This window comes from Equus asinus, chromosome 4 (assembly GCF_041296235.1).
Source record: "Equus asinus isolate D_3611 breed Donkey chromosome 4, EquAss-T2T_v2, whole genome shotgun sequence".
NCBI lineage: Eukaryota > Metazoa > Chordata > Mammalia > Perissodactyla > Equidae > Equus > Equus asinus.
The window spans coordinates 91,603,243-91,619,941 of NC_091793.1; the positions used below are offsets into that span (position 1 = coordinate 91,603,243).

A 16,699-nucleotide genomic window follows, 5' to 3' on the forward strand; every position below is an offset into this window, starting at 1 on the left:
CCACTGATTTCTAGGAGGGCCGGATTAAGTGATTCTTGAGAATGGGGAGAGGAGCATCGACTGTACTCTTCTTCCCTATTCCTTCCGCCATTGTAAATTTGCATCCACTCTTTCTACCTCCCACCAGATCTGTCTACCTGGGGACAAGAGGATGCTGCATGTTGTCTGGGTCTTTCTTGTACCTGGTTGGGGTTTGGGAAAGGTTATCAAGCCTAAGGGCCTTTTTAAGACTTGTCCCCTGCCTAAAGCCTCCTACTTACTTTAAAAGCCTTTTATCCCAAATGTCTACAACATCAGTCATAATGATACCTTTCCATGTTCATTTGTTTAGATATGCCACACTTCTGCCTGCCGTTGGCAACCCTCCTGGACTAGGCTGCTTTTGTTAATCACATGGATGTTGTGAGTATTATGTTCACAAATGGATGTAGTGAAGATATTTTGATTGAACTACAAATCCTCACCACACGAGCTACTCTTGCTTAGCAAAAATATATTAAACAGTTGTGATCTGGAGTTTCATTAATCTCAGGGATTATGCTGCTTGCACATCGGTTAAATACTGTGGTTTCTGTATCTTCGCCTAATCATATCGACATTTTGTGAAAGAACTTCTGACACAAGCTGTGCCTTAGAATGTTTCCACGTAAAGGTAGTTGTTGATCTTAATTTGTGATCCTGGATTCATTTCATCTCATATGCTTTTATGTTATAGCTTTCTTAATGTTGTCAACATGAATGTGCTTCAAATAGCTTTCCGTCCTAATCTTGTGGTTCTGGTCACTGAAGATAAGCGGCAATCTCTTATTTTATTTTCCTGTGAGTTACCAGTGGGTTTAAATAACCCCCTTAGTTGTGCTGGCAGGATCAAGTGAGAAAAGATGAGAAAGAGGGAAGGAAAAAAACGGAAAGATTAAGAAAGTATGAGAAAGATAAAGAGATGGGAGACAAGGGAAAAACATTTTTGGAAGGTACAAAAAGCCACTAATTACTTCAGGGCTGCAAGTCTCCTGTGTAATAGTTTATAAGCCAAGAGTTAGAAAGGGCCCCTCTACAGGCCCCCAAAAGAAAGTATGGGTGTGGGCCTGTGTGGCTGGTCAGTGCTGCTTCTCTCTTCTCTGAGAAGAGGGACTTAGGACTTGAAAAGGTACGTAGGTTAATAATGCGGAGAACATGATTCCATATGTTCTTTCTCCAGGAAGGGGTCAGCTGCAGCTCGAATTTCTCCTTCCGTGGCAGCTGCAGGGGCTGCTGGGCAAAGGCCCACATTTTGGCTGCCTCTTCTTTCCGCAGATAGAAGTGAACTCGTTGGCAGCTACACCCAAAGACGGAGAAAGGCTTCAAAAATCTCTTAGAGCTAGTTAGAGAAGAGAGTTACTGCTAAAGATGGGGACAGCATACTTCCATCTTACAGATGTGCAGTTTGTTAACGGCACTTGGCCCTGCCCCATTAAATTAGCCTTCCACTCTCGGTGGCTTGTTGAGAGAATTGCTAGGGCTGTGCTTCATTGCTCCTTGGCAGGCAGTTTAGGAGAACACTTTGGTAGCAAACATCAAGACAGAATATTGAGACTTAGAATTATGTTCTGCTCAAAGCCCCTTAGCTTCTGTGGACTGATGCTTTTATTTATTTACTCATTCTTAAAATTTTTTCTATGGTATGTTCCCTTCTAGTGACAGAAGCAAGAGCAATTATGAGTCAGATACTTTGCTATTTATTTAGTTATATTTTGTGGTTGTCCTTTTACTGGCTTCTACATCTCCTGTGATTTAAGTGACTCACACCCTCTCATTTCTTTGCATATCTGGATTGCATCCTCTTTAGCTAAACTTAATAAGACTTCAAGGGTCTTATGGACTCACAGTCAGGGAGGTGAATGTTTTTGGCTGAAGAGATTCTGAAGTACAAATTAGCCTTGGTAAACTGGGCTGTGTGGTCTATTTAATGACAGTCATGAATGCACAGTGTCATTGATAATTACTGCTCTTAGTACCTTTTCCACCCCTTTTAACTTTAGATGCTGGAAAGAGTGTCAGTGTAGTCAGCATCAATCTGTTTTATTTTAAGGTCATAACTAGATGTTGATTGATTTCTCTTCCCTTTGAGAAACAAACTCCCAGAGAGTATTTTTGGGAACCATGAAGAATGGGCAGAGTCAGACCCACTGAGTCAAAATACATTCAGTTGTTGGTCTGTAAGGTATAGTTCTAGATGTATCGCTGCAAGATTAAAGGACTTCTTGGGGCATTTGTTCCAATCCACTTTGAATTTTTGTAGGGTGCTGCTCTTTGCAAAAATAAGGAGAGGAGGATGTTGGGAAAATGTCCTTTCTACCTATGCCTTGGTTTCAGTATCAAGATGCACGGATGGAATGTGAGTGAGATAAATGAGTAAAAAAAAAAACCATTCATTTATCAGATATTGGGCCAGCCTGGTGGCGCAGCAGTTAAGTTCATGCACTCTGCTTCGGTGGTCAGGGTTCACCAGTTTGAATCCTGGGTGTGGACCTATGCACTGCTTATCAAGCCATGCTGTGGCAGGTGTCCCATCTATAAAGTAGAGGAAGAGGAGCATGGATGTTAGCTAAGGGCCAGTCTTCCTCAGCAAAAAGAGGAGGATTGGTGGCAGATGTTAGCTCAGGGCTAATCTTCCTCAAAAAAAAAAAAAAAAGGAAAGGTATGTGTTTGCATATACTTACATTTATCAAATGTTTATTGAATGGCTACTTGGTGCTAGATATTAGACATACAGTATTAAACAAAACACAGCCCTTGCTCCCTAGGGCACATTCACATTGAAAGAAGAAGGAAAACTAACACACTTGTTTCTGGTGGTAGTGTTATTCAAAAATAAACAAACAATAAATGGAAAGAAAGAATGAAGAGTAGGCAGGGGAGGGGGCTAGGGAATGCTGGGGTTGCTGTTTTGAAGAAGTGTGGTCAGGAAAGGCCTTTCTGATAGGGGACATTTAAGCAGAGAGCTGAAGGAGGGGAGGGAGTAAGCCGCGTGGATAGCTGCTGGAGAATGATCTGGGCAGAGGGAACCTTGAGGATGGGGTCAGCCCTCCCCTTCAGCTCTTCCCTGAAAGCACAACTTACTTTCCTTGCCAATTCTGATTTATAAGTTGGATATTATCATTGTTACCATATGTTTATGAAGTAGTTACTATTAAATGAGGATTATGCATATAATATGCTTTATTATAGCAGTTGTTGTTATTGAGCACCAAATTCATGATATTTCTGCCAGATAGAATTCTGATTTTTTAGAAAGCCACAAAAAAGACTCCAACCCACCAAACTCCTTATTGCTTCTAACGTATTTGTAGGCATAGAAAACTATTCCTTTGGGGATGGGAATGTTACATAAATGTAGAATTGTTTTACTGCCCCTGCAATTCAGATCACTAGAGAGTGTTCATCTGAAATCAAAGCAGGTTTTCTTGGGGATAGATTTGAATCAATGATATAACTTGAAATTATGCCAGCAACCCCATTCTCTCAGCGTACGATGTGACAGAGGCAAAAGCTGGTATAGCAGGAGGCAAAGGAATGCGTTGGTTTCGCATTGTCCAAATCTGGAAGTAAGCCAGGATTCATGTAGTTAATCTGGGTTGTCAATTACTATCTACCAGCCCAGAGCAACTGGATCAAGATCTTTGGGTTGTCATGCTGAAATAAACAATAGTGAAGCAGACAAGGTTAAGAATATGCTAAATTAATAAAAGGGCACCTTAATATTTTTAAACCAAAGTTATTTTGGAGCCATGGAAAATATTCATGACAAGAATCAACTCTTCAAAGCATATTACTCCTAGTTATGTCTGATTTTTCCAGGGTCCCTTGTAATATCCCATTATAAACTGAATTTTGTAAATTTTGAGGGTTTCTTTAGGGTAGAAGGATATTGTTTAGTGTGTTTATTTAAATATGCATATATATGACTAAATATATATTTTTTCAATCTATTTCTATGAAAGTTTAAACAATTTTAAAGAATCAGAAGCATCAGAAATCAAATGAGAGATAATTTACCAGGAACCAGAACTGATATATTATTTTTAGGGGGCACCTTCCTTGATTCTCTCTGCCATCTCCCATCCTGCCCCTCTCTCCCCCAGGGCTGCCTGAGATGCTCTTCCTCTGAGCTCTCAGAGTACCCTATGTGTAGCTCAATCATAGTTAATGGCCACTTGTTAATTCAGTATCTGTCCAAGGCTTTCTGGAAAGCTGATTCTGTGTCCTTGAGCTGAGTCACCAGCAATTTACATGATGTTTGACAAGTAATAAGGGCCCCATGTATGTTTATTGAATAGATGAATAAATGACTGAGTTATTAGGATTTAAATCTAGTTCTGAACTTCCTGGTAACCAAAGCAAAAAGAAAAATATATTGTTTTCCATGGTTCTCATAGGCATATAAGATTAAACAGAGCATTCCTTCAGAAGACACAATTTTTGTTGTTGTTGCTGCTAAGTTCCTGAAAGTATTTATCTGATGAAATATGGTATAAAGGCAGTGGATTTCAAGAAAAGTTATTTTCAATACTCAATAAACTACTCTTGTCCTGGACTAAATGAAAGAATTAATGTGGCTTTTGGTAGAGCCTTATTGCCGGAGGCCAACTACAGCACCTGGAGAATGTGGGTCTATTAGCTTCTTAGCAGATTCCCTCTTAGAACATCACTTTCCCAGATGGCAGTGGGTCCACGAGACAGCTTATTTTATGCCACTGAATTTCACTATCTAGTAGATATTCTACTAAAAGATTTTATTGTGCTTGCAGGCTGAGGCATTAAGTGAAGTGTGTGAATTAAGGGAAAACATCCAATAGAAAACCAATTGTGGAGATGCTGTAGTCAATTCAGGACTTGCAGCGCGTTCTGGTGGGGTGTGGGTCCTCCATATCCCCCAGAAAAACTTACTCTTGCTGAGTTATAGGCTTTATGAGAAAAGGACTATTTTGTGGAGATAGATATGGATATCAAATACAGGTGAGAATAAGCTAATGGATATCTGCTTAATTAAAAAACATTTTTTAACCAGCTTCTTCTGTGAAGAGGGAATAGTGCTAAGAAGTATGAAGCTGTAGTTGCTGAAGGAAAGAAGATTGGTTGATTTTTGTTGTATGTATATGGGCTGAGAGAGACAGGCGAGAGAGGATAATTAAAAACCCTTTGACCTAGCATTGATAATTATTTATTGAAATGTTTTTAAAGGATACGTTTTCTTTTAAGTTGGATAATCAATTAGTAGAGAAGGCATTGAGTGGTTAATCTCAAGGCATTCTAAGGAGAAAGGGCAGGAAACAGATACTTATTGAACATCTACTATTTTCCAGACGTCTTGTAGAGAGTTTTAGATATTTTTCTTTTCCTCTGAACTCTTATGGTAATTCTGTGAGTCAGAGAAGGGGAAACTGGATTAGCGAAGTTAAGTGAATTGTTAAGATCATGCAGTTAGTGTATATATTAAAGCCAGGATCATATCCACTTGAGTGTGTTCCAAAGCTCAGACTGGTGGTATGTTTTTATTTTAAAAGTGCCCCACTGGCTTCTCATTTGTATGTAAGGGACCCACAGGGGCATCAGAGCTATTTCAAGGGCTTCCTTTAAGGGCACATCTGGCATTATCTGTATATACAAAAATATATGTCTTACAGATATATGTATGTCTGTATTTCAAAAATATGTAGTCTTTTTGGAATTTCCCATTAAAAATTTATTTAAAAGCGTTACATGTAGAACATAAACTCAACAGGACCAGGGATTTTTTGTACTTTGGTAATATAGCTCAAGTGCCTAGAACCAAGCTCAGCATAGCAGATGCTCAATAAGTATTTGTGCATGCAGGGCTGAAAGGATCTTTGCAGTTCTTCCAATAGGCCATGCGTTATTTATTCAACTTTCTGTTAATAGACATTTAGATTGTTTCCATTTTTTTCTTTCATAAGCAATACTTATACATGCTACAAATAAGTCCTTATACATACATCTTTTCACTTGATAAAGAAATATTCTTTTATTTCATTATCATAGATTCCTGGAAGTGGAATGCTAGGTCAAAGGAGTACATTTTTAAGATCCTGATACAAGCTTTCTGTGGGCAGTTTGGCACAATCTATCAGTGACACCACCTCTAATAACATGGAACAGTATCTGTTTCACCTCAACTTGGCTGAGATTAGGAGTTATCAGGCTTTTTGCTCTTTTAATGTATCATTAAATTCCAAAATTTGGAAGGCTTATTGCTTCCTCTAAGTTTCTATTTATCCTTTTAGAAGCTAGGACAATATAGTGTGGCTTCTTTCCGCCTGGGTTAAGAGTGTATGTGTGATGATATTATTCAATGAAATTAGTTTTTTTTTAAACCCAAGTTATGTTCTCCTTGTTACTCTCTGTGCCCTGTTTGAATATTCAGACTCTGGTAACTGTGTGCCGAGGGAGAAAAAATAAGTCTAGAATTAGTTGTATATCATTAGCAAGTGGGATCTGACCTGTTGCTGAGAAACCATAGATTCATTTCTAAACCTAATCTAACCGTCTGGAAATGATCTGCCATTGGGGATGTGTGGTCTCTTGTTCCACCCCATCCATTCAGTGTGAGTGAATGAGACTCCAAAGTATGTTCATGTTGGCTGTTAAGGAACCAGAGAAGAAGCTACTGACTGACCTTGATTTTTGCCCCAAAGGCAGTGAGGATGGGAAAATTCATGTGTGACCAACAGATCTTTCCACCTAGCAAATAATGTAAAGAGCACTGACTTATTGCTGGCCTTTTGCGTGGGTTTTCAGCAGAGGATTTTAAAGAACTCACAGAAGCATGCACTCGACATTCTCCAGAACAATGTCAGCAGTACTATATCTTCTGAAGTCATGTTCTCTTCTCTCATATTCACACATGAAAACTGTGTAAACCAGTATATTCCTCTTTTTGCTTCAGTTACCAGCAAGTTCAGAACCAAAGGTAAATCTTAATCACTCATTCATTCATTTCTTCAGTAACCATACATGGTGCCCCCATTACATGTCAAGCACCATGAAAAGTGCTGGTGATTCTGAGCTCAGGGACACGGTATCAGCCTTCCAGCAAAGGGGTTCAAGTTCCAACTCGGGAAGGAATGGCTTCTTGCCTCCTCAAGCCCCTGGCTTTGGATGCTTGCCCTGGAAGGGGCGAGCCCAGCTTTTCCCATGCAACATAACCCGTCTCCACTAAACTTATTAGCACTAGAAAAGAGGCAGCTCATTTTCCTCTCAGGTGTGGACAAAGCCTGCTGTTGTCCCAGAGTGAAGGGCCTTTGGTGACTTGATTAGCACACAGCCTGGCCTGTGCTGATATTCTGGTGGAGACCATCAGATATAATCTGCCGCCTCATTAGGTTGACACTGTTCCTGCCCCTTCTTGTAATAATGTCACCAGAGCACTTAATAATCTTGGGTAAATGCTGTAAGCATACACTGTAGAGGCAACCCAGGGTCAGTGGCAACAGATGCTCAAAAAAGCAGTTGTTCTGTCATTCTCCACTGCATTTAAAATACAATAAGCAAAGAGATATCATAATTGGGCAGGTTGAAATATTAGAGAAGCAGAACCTGCAGCAATGTAACTGTTTTTATCTCTGATTCGAACTTGCAGTTTTTCAAGGTCAAGGGGACAATGAAATAATTTGGATGATTGCCATAGACTTACAGGAGAGAGCTCGTTAATTCTAGAGAAGAGAAGGCAGAAAGGGACCCTTAAGTATTTGAAGATATATAAGATGGACAATAGTTCAACTCTTCTCCTTTTCCAGTGAAAACGGAGAAATAGAAGTCTTATATTGATTCAAGGAAGAATTAGGTTAGACTATAAGAAGAACTTGCTGAATAGAGCCTGGAAAAGCCCATGGGTGGGGAGCGGAGTAGACTCACCTATGTGGGTCTTTTTGGTCTTTCGATAGTAGACAGTTATTTTCTTTACTGGAATTGGATTCCAGAAACTGTTTTGGGGGGTTGATACCACGCTGTGTGCTAACTCACAAAAGTATATAACCTGCCTCCAGAGAACCCTGCGGATGTGACGGGAATTGGACGGGTCGTTCTATGTGTAGTGCCTTATGAGGATGTGACGGGAATTGGAGGGTCGTTCTATGTGTAGTGCCTTATGAGGATGTGGGGGGGAAGGGCTGTGGACAGTGGACTGTGTGGCTCAGTGCCATAGAGCTAACACTGTCTTCTCTTTGGGTCAGAGCTGGGAGACTAGGGTGAGGGTTGAGCTTGTGACTCAGTGCTGAACAGGACGTGGGGCTCCCTTAAAGAACCAGAGAGGGGCACCTTCAGAGCAGAACTGTCTGAAAGTGGCAAGGTGGGGAGACTTCTTTCTGTTCTTGTGATTCTCTGATGTAGGTTAGTGCCATTTCTCTGATAAGAGAGGCCCAGAGAAGGGAGAAGTCTAATAGAGCGCTGAATTTGATAGGGGTCGGGGTGTCCCTCCGGGGAACAGGCCCTTGAATCCTTGACCCTCAGGGACTAGATCTGACTCACTTGCTGGGCCGTGAGGACCAACTCCCTCCCATACGATTCGATTCAGACAACTTCCTTAAACTCATCCTTGCTTTTAGAATACTTCTGTAGCATTGGGTTTTTATTCCCCATACTTTTGAAAAGGTTTCCCCTAACTTTTCTGATGGGATGACCAAGAAGATAAATACTGATTCTGAACCCATCACGTGTTAGCCTGGTGATGTTCAACAAAATCTAGCATCATGGTACAAGTTCTTTTCCCATTCTGGAGTCTGCTCTTTCTCCAGGAACAACTTTTCTCTCTTTCCCCTTTCTTTGATCGTTGGCTAGGCATTAAAGATGAGAAAGAGCTGCAGTTTGAAAAAATAAACTTACGTGAGATGGGGTTTGGCCAAAACGTAAAACTGTGCTATAGATTTCCCATCTGCAAATTTTGTTTAATTTATGTGACAAACATTCATTTAGTATCTACTGTATGCTACTGGGTACTGGTGAATAGCAGTAACCCTGCCCTCATGGGGCTCACCTTTTAGTGTGGGAAGCAAATAAATAAGCAGTGAAAATCATGTCAGATAGTGATAAGTGACAAAAAAAGAAATAAAATAGGGTAAGAAAGTAGAGAGGGTCTGGGAAGGTAGTACTGTTTTAGATAAGCTGGTCAGGAGAGGCCTTTCTGAACAAGTGGTATTTGAGCAGAGATCTGAGTGAATCATGTGACTGCCTGGGAGTGTGTGTAGGAGGTATGTTGAGATATTGGGCAGTGGGACCATTCCAGGAAAGAGCAATAGCACGTGCAAAGGTCCTGAGGCAGGACCAGAATGTGCTTGTTGTGACCTTTGGATGTAGGGTGGAGTGAGAGAGCAGAGAGAGATAGCCAGGATTCATCAAGTTGGCTTGCCATGAAGGGAAGCTGTCTTCCTTTTGTTTGTAATGGTCTGCCCTGCAGTTTTTGACTGAGCACCTGTGCATAGAGCAGTCAGGTAATGAACCTCTTAAAATCTTGTTGAACATGTTTGCTGGTTTAATTGCATAGACACGTTAGTCCTGACAGTTCATCAATGAAGGAATTTAAAGGGAATGTGCAAAGGAATGTGGAATTTCTGCCATTTATTAGGCTTATCACTAGAGACTTCATTTTAGTTAGACGCTGTATTTTAAATGACTAAATCAAACGACTAGAGGTGTCTTGCCTATTTATTGTTTGAATTGTAATACATGAACATGGTAAAAAATGCGGATATTATCTTTTAGTGAAAATGAGTCTTTCCTATCTCCCAGTGCTTCCAGAAGCAAGTACTGTTAGCAGATTCTGTTAGCAGGGTGTGTCTCTAGAGTGTAAATACCCTTCCTCTATCTAATAAAAATTAATGATCATCACTATACACATTGTTTCACATCTTGCAGATCCTGGAGCTCTTCCTCATGGTCCCACCTCATTCTTAATATTCAGTTATTTGAGAAGACCACAATTTAATCATTCCCACATTGATGGCCATTAGGGTTTTTGTATCTTTTGCTATAATGATCAATACTGTAATGAAAATACTTCACTCTTCTTTTTGCACATTTGTAAGTGTATCTGGAGGAAAAAATTCCTAGGAATGATTGGTGGGCAAAGGGGAAATGTGTTTTTTCAATTTTGATAGATATTGCCAAGTTATATCAATTTTATGCTCACATCCTGGCCAAGAGTCCACATTTTCCCACATCCTAACCAACTCTCGTATTACCCTTCCTTTGTGTTTGCAATATAAGTGAAAAATGCTGCTTGCATTTCTCTTAGAGTGAAGTTGAATTCGGAGATAAATAATATTGTGTTTTGAGTGAGGAATGTTGTCTATATGACCGTGATTCTTGGAAATTTGGTGAGACTTCTTGGAAACCTAGTACGTGGATAAGTTTATAAATGCTCCCATGTGCTTAAAAAAAAAAAGAATATGAATTCTGTTCGTTGGGAATAAGGTTTTAAGCATATTTTTAGATTAATCTGGCTGGTTCAATTGTTCACCTTGTCTCTAGCTCTGATTTTTTTCCTGCGTCTTGTCTCAGATCACTGCTTTCAGAAGAGAACATCTACCGCTCTGTGGGGCTTTCCATTTGCCCTTGTAGTTGTTGGCTTTCCCTTGGTGTTTTTGTTGGCCGAGTTGTTTAGGAACATTTTCATTATTTCTTCTTGGTGGGTTGTGAGCATGAATTGTTTCTTTTTAACTTTGATATGGATATTACTACACTAGCTTTTTCTCTTTTCAGGTGGCATTGGTGTATATTTTTCTTTATTCTTTGTACATTTTCTATCATTTTGTTCTATTGTTCTAGAAATGTCATTTGAAAACTATATAAATGAATCAGATTTATATAACCATTCAGCATTTTGTATTCTAATAAATAAGTTTAATATGTCCATAATTTTTGAATTACTGATATATTTGAATTTCTGCTATTCTATTTTCTATTTGTTATAGAAAACCTTTTTTCTATTTAAAAAAATAGTTGCTGCCTTCTGTTGGATTAATCAAATTTTCTCGTCTTCTTCCTTTTTCTCTTCTACCTGCTTGGAAGCTGATTTAGTTTTCTGGGGCTGCTGTCACAAAGTGCCACCAACTGGGTGGCTCAAAACCACGGAAAGTTATTCTCTCACTGTTCTGGAGGCTGGAAACCTGAAATCAAGGTCTTGGCAGAGCCATGCTCCCTCTGAAACCTGCCTCTGGTGGTTTGCTGGCAACCTTGGGCGTTCCTTGTTCCTTGCTTTGCAGCTGCATCACTCAAGCCCTGCCTTCCTGGTCACGTGATATTCTCCCAGGGTCTCTGTGTGATTTCTGCTCTTAGTTTTTATTTCCTTCTTTCTGCTTGCCTTGTGTTTATCTTGTTCTTCTTTTTCTAGATTCTTGAGCTGGGAGCTTAGATTATTTATTGAGACATTTCTTTTTTAATGTTCGCATTTAGTGCTATAAATTTTCCTCTCAGCAGTGCTTTAACTGTGTTCCACATATTTTGATATATTGTATTTTCATTCAGTTAAACATATTGTAAAATTTCTTTTAAGGCTTTGTCTTTGACCCATGGATTATTTAGAAATATATTGTTTAGTTTCCAAGTGTTTGGAGATTTTCCTATTATCTTTCTGTTATTGATTTCTAGTTTGATTCATTGTGGTTGGAGAATACACTGGCTGATGTAAATTCTTATAAATTTGTGGAGGTTTGTTTTATAGCCCATGATATGGTCTCTTTTGGTGTGTACTCCATGGGCATTTGAAAAGAATGTGTATTCTGCTGTTTTGGGGTGGAGCGTTCTATAAATGTCTGTTAGATTCTTTTGGTTGATGGTATTGTTCTTTTATATTCTTCTGTTTCCTAGCTGATATTCTGTCTAGTTGTTCTATCAATTGTTGAGAGAGAATCAATGCACTTTTTAAAGTTATTTCTCCCCAAAATACATCCTTCTTCTTTGAGGACTAAAATCTTTTCTGAATTCATAAGAAACGTTTCTTATCTGACCATCCAATAGACCATGGGGGTGATGTTGACCCCACTGTCCCCGCCTTACATCTTTAACTCTTTTTTTTTTAAGATTGGTCCTGAGCTAACATCTGTTGTCAGTCTTCCTCTTTTTTTTCCTCTCCAAAGTCCCAGTACATGGTTGTGTATCCTAGTTGTAGGTCATTCTAGTTCTTCTATGTAGGATGCTGCCACAGCATGGCTTCATGAGTGATGTGTAGGTCTGTGCCCAGGATCTGAACCAGTGAACCCCAGGCCACCGAAGCCAAGTATGTGAACTTAACCACTTGGCCACGAGGCTGGCCCCAACATTTTTAACTCTTAAAAGCAGACACTCTACACATTTCAGCTGCTGGAGACAAGTACGCTGAATTATAGGGGCTGGAAGAAGAGAAAATAGTAATGATTTGAAATTCTCATGCCTGTACTCTTGTAATAAATAGTTAACTGATTTCCTAACATCCAGGCTTGGTCTGCTCTAGTTCATCTTACACACTCATCCTATATATTTGACCCTGCTGCATGGTAGAACCTCCTGGGGAGCTTTTTAAAAAATACTGGTGGTTTGGCCACCACCCAAGACCAATTAAATTAGAATCTCTGTTAGTGTGGCTCTGGGCATTGGTCTTTCTTAAGAGCTCTCCAGGTGAGTTCATCATCCAGCCAATCTCTACAAATGTTTATTAAGCACCTACAGTCTGTAGGTCCTGTGATAGGTCTGGGGAAGCACAGGACCTGAGGAAGCTGAGGAAAGGTCCATGCTTTTCCTGGGAATGTGGTCACATAGAATTTACTGAGGTCTTATACCTGGGGCTCAGTTAATATTTCTCTTTTTTTTGTGCTCCCCAAATCTCCCTAGTACATAGTTCTTTTTATTTTAGTTGTGGGTCCTTCTAGTTGTGGCATGTGGGACGCCACCTCAACGTGGCCTGACGAGCGGTGCCATGTCCACGTGAAACCCTGGGCTGCCAAAGTGGAGCGTGCGAACTTAACCACTCAGCCACAGGGCCGGCCCCTCAGTTAATATTTCTTAATTGGGTGATCTAATCACAGATCACTGATAAGCTTCCTGAGATATGAGTGAAAAAAGTTAGGAGTGAGAGGGAAGTTAGAGGGCAGAGTTCCCATACACCCCACACCCAGTTTCCACTATTCTTACCATCTTATGTTAGTGTGGTATATTTGTCACAAATAATGAGCCAATAATGATACATTATAATAAAATTCCATATTTATTCATATTTCCGTAGTTTTTACCTAATGCCTTTTATCTGTCCCAGGATCCCATCTAGGATACCACGTTACATTTATGGACTATCCTTTATTTTTTTTAAATATTCATAAATCCATCTATTTTCCAGCAAAGTTTACGTTAATTGGTAGTTTTCTTCCATATAAGACAAAAACATTAACACACTTTAATTCCTCTTTGTTTTTCCAATCTCAGCTTCTCAGCTAATATTATGTAAATTTTGGTCTAACTTGTTTTTAGGAATATAAATGCCATTGGGTTTATCATCAGGGCAGGGACAGTCAATGGGAAATGGCTGTTCTTGGTCTTCCTGTGCTGAGGACATCACCAGTCTACACCACCAAGTTTTGGCTATCCCATTTGATGATTTTAGAAATTTGTCTTCTGAAATTGCAAAATGGTGTTTTCTCAAATCACCCCACCCTCACCCCAAAAGAACAGTAAAGAAAATTAACTGCGGGTAACAAAAACTTGTCATTTCTGTCTCAGTAGTTTCTAGACCCAGATATCTCCATCTAATTGTCTCTCTTTTGAGGAGGATAAAGACAGAATCATCATGAGATGCAGTAAATAACACCCACAGAGTTTAATTGTTTTTTAAATTGCAATTATAACTAATTACATGCTAATATGTGAACAGCTGCACAAGAATATTTAACAGATTTCTTGGAGCCATCCCCACTTTTGATATGACTTTGAAAAAGGCTAGCTTATGGAAATACATAGTAAGTGGTTATTTTATATTTCACATAAGGAAGTGAAAAACCAACCTGAAAACTGGCAAGAAATGAATTCTCTGGTTTTCCTGCCTGAGCTACTCATCGGAGGTCACTTCAGCTGGTGGACAACCACAATGCATGGCATAACTAGGTGCCTACAAGTGGTCAGTGGGTACCACCAGATGAGGCGAGATCAGTTCAAACTGGAGGATGAGGGAAGTCTTTGCAGAGGTGTCGTATGAGCTCAGTCTTGAAAGATGCACGGGATTCTTTCACTCAACATGCCTATATTAAGCTTCACCTGTGTACCCATCACTGTGTTAGAGCTGGGACCCCAGGGTGAACTAAGTCATGACTTTTGCCTTGGGGAGCTCATAGCGTGGTGGGGGAGATGGACTGATCATTGGTTGCAGGCTCCTACAGGGGATGGCAAACTATGGCCTGCGGCCAAAGCCAGCTTGCCACCTGCCACCTCTATTACCCATGATCTGAGAATGATTTTTACAAAGCAAAGAGGAAACAGGGATGGGTATGGAGTCTCCCAGCACTACTTTTTTTGGATCCAGAGAGTGGAGTCCCTATCTGGCCCTTTAGGTAAAGGTCTAGGGATTCATGGATTGGAATCACAGCATACTCTTGGGGCTAGATGAACACAAAGAGGGGACAGTTACATCTGACTGGGGAAATCAGAGAAGTCACCCCCACAGAAGAGGAGATACTCTAGGAACAAACATCTCATTCTTCCTCCACTTGATATGCCTTCAAATACACCTGCTTTCATATTGTCCTTCCTTGATTTTTTTTCTTTTAAGATTTAGTTCTTCATTCCCCTGCTCCTTGTAAAGCACGGCTTCGGTTGCTCTGCTTGTCACTGTCCATTGATCATGTTCCTCTTTGTCTTGGATTCTCTAAAGCAGCGTTTCTTAACATGAAACCTATGGATGGGGCTTCAGGGGTTCCCAGAACCCCCTAAACTGAAAGCAAACTGATGCACGTGTGTATTTTTCTGGGAGGGGGTTCATGGCTTTCATCAGATTCTCCAAGAGGTCCATCATCCAAAAATTTTGAGAAACAGTTTTAAACTGGGTTTCTCAAAACTGAAATCCGTCCTGGTGATGGTGGGTTCTGACCAGTGCAGGATTAAGCAGAGGGATTCGGAATTCCCTTCTGTTAGTCCAGGCCAAGATTCCATAGCTTTGTTCACTCATTCAACGTTTAGTGAGAAGCTCCTCTCAAATACTATGTGCTTGGGCAATAGGTACTCTTTTTCTCTTTAGAGGATATAAGGAATATCAGAGGATATCAGCCTGGAAGCTCAAGAAAGCAGGGTCTGAGAGAAGGATTAAGGTGCCAACAATTTATTTGGAAGATGCAAGCCCAGGGTGGGGAGGGTGAGGGAGAAGAGAAGCGGGACAAGGGAAGATGTGCTGTACTCCTGCGCTGCTGACACGTTTCAGCGAGCCGTGAAGAACCACCTCTGTGTCTCAGCAGCTCGTTCACTTGGCTCAGCTCTCCAGGAGGGCTGCAAGGAGGGGCCATACCTTGAAACAGTCCATAGGAGAGAGAAAGGAGGGTGGACGTATCTGCCAGCCTCACTCCCATCTCCTTGTCCCATTGGTCAAGCTTTATTCCATGAGACACTAACTCTACCTCACTTCAAGTTGGCACCTTCCACCCCTCAAGGACTGCTCAGGAAGCTAGGTCCCACGCTCCACGGTGTGATCGTCTAGTCAATGCAAATGAGGAGGGGTGACCCAGCGAAAGTGGGGATGACAATCACAAGAAAGAGAAATTAGGGAAGTGCTTTAAGGAATCTTAGAAGGTGTACAAGGTTTGTTTCCAATAGTGGGGAGGCAGACCTTTGAAGAAGTAAGTGTAATGAGGGGGCAGGACCTTCTCAGCAAAGGAAACACATGACCAAAGGTGACAACGAGAGAGAATAGGGTGGCGAAGAAGACAATCCTATTGAGATTGTGTGTTCATCCTCCTTCTATTCATGCATCTGAGATTTAGTAAGCCTCTAGTCTGTGCCAATGGCACAAGAATGCGTGAACCAAAACAGACATAGTCTCTTCTCTCAGAGAGCTTAAAATCCAGTGCAGGAGACAGATATTAATCACATAATCATACCAGCAAATGTAAAATTGCAACTGTGTTAAGCCCTGCTGGGAGAATGAAAAGTAAACTGCTCTAAGATTCTTTATTAGATGAAGTTAAACACAGTGAGAGAGGTCAGAGAAGGCTTTCTGGGCAGAGTGCTCGTGAACTGAAATGGGAAGGACGGGTAAGAGTTAAGGGCAAGAGGAAGGGAGGGGAGAGCTCTCCACGTTAGGGGATACCATGTCCAAAGGCTCTGTAGTAGGATGGAACATGGCAAATATGAACGTCAGAAAGAAGGCCAATGTGAGCAGAGTAGATAGAGCATGTGGGAGGGAGAACGGTGGGAGAGGAGGTGGGCTTATGGGGCCAGGCCAGGCTGTGTTAAAGGAGTTTCACCTTTTTCTGAGGAACAGTGGAAAATTTTCATGGGATATAAGTAGAGAAGTGTTTTAATTATGTTAGAGATAATTTGGAAGGTCCACACAAGAAGACCCCCAGATATTGAAGACCATCTGACTGTCATGACAGAACTATGACTATTGGAGCCATTCCTGGGAAACCTCAAATATTAACAACCACAAGGATATGTGAAGGAAAAGCAACTCCAGGAAAATACCTGAAGTAACAAA

The 16,699-nt window shown here is 40.7% G+C and overlaps 1 protein-coding gene across 37 annotated transcripts in view; it reads left to right on the plus strand.

The window, feature by feature from the left end:
• LYPD6B (LY6/PLAUR domain containing 6B) overlaps window positions 1-16,699 on the plus strand; it is a 170,962-nt gene that overhangs the window by 90,792 nt on the left and 63,471 nt on the right. For 12 of the 37 annotated variants that reach the window (XM_044768948.2, XM_070507684.1, XM_044768954.2 and 9 more), the window contains one exon: window positions 332-402. The exons of the other annotated variants lie outside the window; for them this stretch is intronic. The gene's annotated coding sequence lies outside the window, so the exon portion shown is untranslated. The remainder of the gene's footprint in view (window positions 1-331; window positions 403-16,699) is intronic. 37 annotated transcript variants of the gene reach the window in all.